Here is a 6248-nt window from a genome sequence, read left to right on the forward strand (position 1 = left end):
GAAATTCCCCTGCACCTCATCGGAGCCTCCGCAGCCTGGGGGACACCCGTTTTGGAAGGAGGGGAAGTTTTCCATCCGGTCAGGGAGGAGCACCCGGCTTCTCTGCGCGAGATGGAGGGCTTGGCCCGCACAGAGGGTCCTGGGACGCTGCCACCAAGCACCCGTCCCTCGTGTTTGCAGAACTCTCAGGTGACCGCTGACATGCCTTGCTGGGCTCCCAGGCTGTCCGAGAGCTCACACTTTGGCACAAAATTAATCTCCATGGACGCCCACTTGGGATGTGGAGAGCTGTAAGTCGGGGAGTTCTGCTCACTGTCTTCTAGATGCCAGGCTGTCAGCTGAGGGCCTGGGAGGTACACAGGCCCCCTCTCTCTGCCCCGCCTGCCCAGCAACAGTGCTTTCAATCACCCTCAGCCGTGCCTCTCCCACCATGGAACCGGAGGCCCTGCTTGGGATGAGTTAGAGGGGGAGAGGGACATCCTGACGTCCATTTCCAGCGAGTGACTGAATGCTTCCTGCTGCCAAAGTCGAGGCTATCTCTTCCCTCACCGGGCGGGAGGCTACCAGGGCAGTGGTGAAACACATGGACATTTGAGTCCTACCTCACTGGGTTCTGCTTCTTGCTCCATCACTCCCTGACTGAGCCCCTTTGTGCCTCAGTGTCCTTATCTGTAAAATGGGGCTAAGCACCGTACACATCATTAGGATGATTGTGGAAACTGGAAGGGTTGCCCCACGACATGTGCGCACAATGTACAGCATCTCACAAATCAGTAGTCGATGAACTTTTGTCTATAAAAGGCCAGATGGAAACTAGTTTAGGCTTGGTGGATTGTCCTCTGTCACAACGGCTTCACTCTGCTAGTGTAGCCTAGAAGCAGCCACAGGCCATGTGTCAATGAATGAGTGTGGCCCTGTTCCAATAAAACTTTATTTACAAGAACAGGTAATGGGCCAGATATGGCCCTTAGATCATAGTATGCTGATCACTGTTAATTTAAAATCTGAATACATTTCAGCAGCTATTACTATATATAACAATCCCTCCTAGATCAGTTATTGTGCACAAGGATTTGCTGGTGAATTAAGAGGATGCGGTCCACCTTAAAACCTATGATTGGTATTAGGGGAGGGGAGTGGAGGCACAAATGCACACACAGTAACTGAGCGCCGACTGTGTGTCCCAGAAGGAGTCTGTGTAAACTATAAGCTATTACCCAAAGCTTAAAGCAGAATGTGCCATTGAAGTGTTCATATTTATTTTGTAAAACACCAGTCCCACCCCATGAAAACAAATCAGAAAAATTTTGCGTTAACCTCAAAACTGATGTCACCTTTGGAGAGGAAGTTTTCCCCAAGAAAAGTAAAGAAAACTAAAGCTGCACGAATACTACTGCATTGGGCTCTAGATGTTGCGTGTGCGGCTTTAGGTAACCATCAGCAGGGAGAAGCCGGTGGTGGGGTGGGGTGGGGGTGGGGGTGTGTGTGTCAGTCGTTCTGTTTAAACTGCCAGCCACTTTGCCCAAGTCAATCCTCGCACAGTCAAAACAGCCAGCTTTATGTATTTTTGGATTGAATAGGCCAGTTAATTTAACCAGAAACCTCTGTGTGGAGAAGTCAAGGACTTGGCTGCCAAAAGTGTTAAGAGGAGAATGTCTCCACCTCCAAGGTCCAAACCCAGAGACATTGTTTAAAAACATCTTCAGTTTAAGAGTGATATCAAAGAGTATTTGAAATATGTGTATATCTGTATCTGTCTCTATATCTATCTGCCTACCTACCTCTCCAGGCTAGTCTCTCAGGTCAGTTATATATAGAGAGAGACAGGCAGATGCTTAACATAGTTACTCATAACTGAAGGGAAGGGAACCTGCGTGGGTGATAGACCAGACAGGCATTTTCCACATCATAGACCATGTACGTGTTCATTCATTCACTTTGTCTACAGAACCCTTGACAATGTACTCTACGCGTGGAGGTAGGCACTAGGGAATACAAAAATAAGGGAGTCATGGAATTTAAGCCCCTACAAGAAGCTCACACTACGTGTGATGGAGAAGAGAACACAGCTGACCAGGAGGAGGTCAGGAAAGGATCTGCATGCCACTTCCTTCCTCTGAAACAAGTGGGTCAAAACTCAGTTTTAGCAAAGGCGAGACTTCTCTTCTGACAGAGGATCCCATTAGAATGGGAAGAAAGAGCCTGTGTCGCCTACCTGGGTCTGATGGCACTCTCTAGAATGGCTGTATCAACTGACTCTTAGGTCTTGCACTAGGAGAGACTCACCTGGTCCTACAGCCTTTCTCCTCTGTGGGTTATTGTCATTCCCCGCCGCATTCTAGTTGTTGGGATGGGTGCTTCTTGCTTGCCTTGCCTATTCATCTCTTTGTCTGTTTTTTTCACATCTAAGTGATTTGCTTTCTTTCACTCCCTCCTCCCAGCACAATCTTTAGGTCCAATCATTCCCCACTCACCTCTCTTTACCCCCGAAATCCCCCAGAGCGTAACACGGTTCACAAACATAACTTTGGTTTCATGCCCTCTTGAACCTCCCTCCCCTTCTGCTGTTCCACTTTGTCCCAGATCTCAGGATCACATGGTAATTCAGCAAAATTCTACCAAGATGCTGGCTCCCGGGGTGTGAAGGGCTTGGGGCTCCTGAGTTCTAAGCCCCGGCCCAAAGTTGGCGCTCATTTTCAAAGGCAAATCACAAGACGCATATCAAAGAATTTACAGAATCCACATTGGGAAACCTGTCAGAAAATTGTTGGGAAAATAAAGTGAATCAATAGAATGTCAAGAGACTCCAATGGAAAAAATATTGAATATTCATTTTCTCAGTTTCACAGGGGTAGGGATTTACGAGGACCAAGGCAGCTAGTGGGATTTTCGGCTTTCCTTGGAATGGTTCAAATAATTTTTGTGCTGTGCATTGGATTAGTATTCAATTAACTCCTTTAAAATTATAATGTGCAACGTCAACAAACTTGTGAACGAGTCTGTGGCACAATTAGAGCAGTTAATAGTCACCAGGTACAACAAACGAATGCTGTATTGCTATAAACAGAGAATGTCTAAAACAAATTCAGTGATTGTATTTCCCATTCAGATAGCTGTTCCACGGAAAAAATTACAGAGGGGTCCTTTTCGCTCATCAATTTCTCAAAATAAATCGATATAGAATCCACGTAGAAACTGTTTCTTTCTGATGTGGTTACATTCCCCCTAAACCCAACATACAAATACGCGCATCTCCTAGTGGGGAAACTTCGCATGTTACTTGGGCCACAAATGCCAAAATGTTCTAAACATGATCTCTCCATTACTCTCACACAGGCCATTTCAAGGTTGAAGAAAACAAAAGATGATCGTATGAATACTGTGTAGACATCGGTATTCAACTGAAAAATAAAAATCACTTGGCGTTTTCACTTTTCAGACACCCACCGTCACCCAGAGAAACAGCATGAGCAGGAACAGCCATTGTAGGCCTCGGAATTTCAGAGGAAAGCCAAGGGGCCATCTTGGTTGTTGGGTCCTTCTGTCTTTGGTGTGTAAAAAATACATCAGATTTTATTTATCCTGTTACAGCTCAGACTGCAACTTCCTGTACGTTTCTTAGTTTCAATAGAATGAATCAAGACAAATCAAATTCATTTTAAGGACTTTGAGCCTTGATTCAATGCAAAATCAGCGACTAACTCCCCCTGGTTGAGCGATTTGGCACCTTCTGCTGATCTACTCTAAAATAACGATGGAAGGGTGCCTGGGTGGCTCAGTGGGTTAAGCCGCTGCCTTCGGCTCAGGTCATGATCTCAGGGTCCTGGAATCGAGTCCCGCATCGGGCTCTTTGCTCAGCAGGGAGCCTGCTTCCCTCTCTCTCTGCCTGCCTCTCCGTCTACTTGTGATTTCTGTCAAATAAATAAATAAAATCTTTTAAAAAAATCCTTTTAAAAAAAAAAATAAAATAACGATGGAAAATTAATTTTAAATCTGAAACTTATAATCCTAATATTTTTATTTCCAGTAAAATACTACCTGAGACTGTTTGTGATTTTTAACAATCAATTTTGACCATAGGATGTAAATGACATCTCCTGTCCCACGTCTTTATCTACGTCTTTGAAGGTTTCTCCCTGCTTTTTCCAACCCAAAGCTACCTTACCTACTCTCCACACACATCCACACAATTATGAAAGTATCACGTAACGATTTAAATAGATTAACTACTTCTGATAGTTTGTGGAAGACATGCTACATCTCTTTTCCACGAGACTGTAAAACTTTCTCACCATTCTTAAGTAACAGCAAAAATAATAAAAACTAAAAAAAAAAAAAAAAAGCAATTTAATTTGGTTTTTTAGAACGAGTTCTTCTCTGGCCTTAGAAGATTAGTTTTCAAAGCAATGGTAAAATCATTGATGTACGTCTTTTCAAGTCAAAAGAAAAAAAGACTCCTAAATACCAAACATTTGCTCTTTGGAGCATAGCAAGAAGAAAGAAAGAGGGCCAGACGGCCACATCCTAAGAACAAAGTATTGTCCAGGTAGCTGTTGGCTAAAATGGGATCTCTTTCCAGATCTTTTTATTAGTTCAAGTTTTTCTTTCCTAAATAAAACTTCATTTTCTTTCACTAATCTTTCTAGTGGGTATCTGCCAGTTCTTTTGCATGACTTGCTACGTGAAAGCTTGTAAAAGGGAGGAATCTAAAACTGGTGCAATTTTATATTCGCAGTCTTTCTGCTATTAAAATGTATTTACCAGAAAGATAGTTCTTTTCTGTATTTAAAGAAACCATCCAACACGTGTGATTTTTAAGAAAAACACTGCTTTTTTCCCATCAATATAGAGAGATGACTTAATTATAAAATAATTACAAATTCTCCCCAAATTAGATTATAAATGAATATCAATTAAATCCCAACCCCTTTTTTTTACTTCATAAAAGAATTCAAAATTTATGAAGAAAAATAGAAGCATAAGAATAATTCAGACTATTTGAAAAGAAAAGCAGTAAGGGAGAATGTCTCCTACCACCAATTAGAATATATTATGAAGTTATAATATCAGTACGGTGGTGATATAGGATTATTGGAAAAATAAAACTCTTCGGAACATTCCCAGTTAATATAAGAATTCAGTGTATGATAAAAGTAAAATTTAAATTCAAAATGTGGTATAGTATGCAATAATTTTGTTATTGTGGCAACTGGTTATTCATTTGTGGAGAGGGAAGGAACAAAGTCCCTGACTCACATGACTATGACAGAAAGAATATATTTTTTTTAAGATTTTATTTATTTGACAGACAGAGATCACAAGTAGGCAGAGAGGCAGGCAGAGAGAGAGGGGGAGAAGCAGGCTCCCCGCTGAGCAGAAAGCCTGATGCAGGGCTTGATCCCAGGACCCTGAGATCATGACCTGAGCCCAAGGCAGAGGCTTAACCCACTGAGCCAGCCACGCGCCCTGAAGGAATACATTTTAAATGAAAGACATTTGTAAGTGTAAACAAAGGAAATAAGTTTCTCCAAGAATATGGAGGTAGATATTTACATGATATTAAAACTAATAATCCTAAAAGAAACTAATAATATTTACTAAATAAATGCAAAAAATGCATGCACATCAAAGCATCAAAAATTACGCCTAAGAAGAAAGGCCAACTGAATTACGTGTTTAAATAAATATCATAACAAACAGTTAAAATACTCAATATATAAAGTCTTAACAATTCAATAAGAAAAAGATAAAGACTTATATGTTAATTAAAAAAAGGAAAAAAGATAAAGACAGACAATTCACTTCAGAAAAAAATGAAATAATAAACAACTTAACCTACCTGGGGGAATTCACAAATAATAATAGTTAATGTTAGCAACTTGTCAAAAAAAATGATGTGGGGGAAATTGGGAATTCTTGCGTACTGGTGATCAGAATATAAATGGATGTGACTTCTTACAGGCAATAGTTTAAGTGTGGACATGCTTGCTAGTCCAGCAATACCATTGCTAGAAGCTTATCTGAGGAAATAGTCATGGATATAAGTAAATAAGTAAAATCTAACTATAAGGATGTTTGTTTTACTATTCTTTGGAATATTAAATACAATAAAAATATTTTACATATAAGAGGATGATGAATTGAGGAATTATTTAAAATGTCCTGCAGGGGGGATCCTGGGTGCCTCAGTCATTAAGCGTCTGCCTTCAGCTCAGGTCATGATCCCGGAGTCCTGGGATCAAACCCCA

General features: G+C 41.2%; 1 long non-coding RNA gene across 1 annotated transcript in view; it reads left to right on the plus strand.

The window, feature by feature from the left end:
• The window catches only part of LOC132005276 (uncharacterized), a 12546-nt gene extending 11507 nt beyond the window's left edge, over positions 1-1039 (plus strand). Inside the window, exon 3 of the long non-coding RNA XR_009400771.1 lies at positions 1-1039. This exon is cut by the window's left edge and continues 2 nt beyond it. This is a non-coding gene — a long non-coding RNA (uncharacterized LOC132005276).
• Positions 1040-6248: the final 5209 nt, after the last annotated feature.

The sequence above is a fragment of the Mustela nigripes genome, chromosome 17 (assembly GCF_022355385.1).
Source record: "Mustela nigripes isolate SB6536 chromosome 17, MUSNIG.SB6536, whole genome shotgun sequence".
NCBI classification, from domain to species: Eukaryota; Metazoa; Chordata; class Mammalia; order Carnivora; family Mustelidae; genus Mustela; species Mustela nigripes.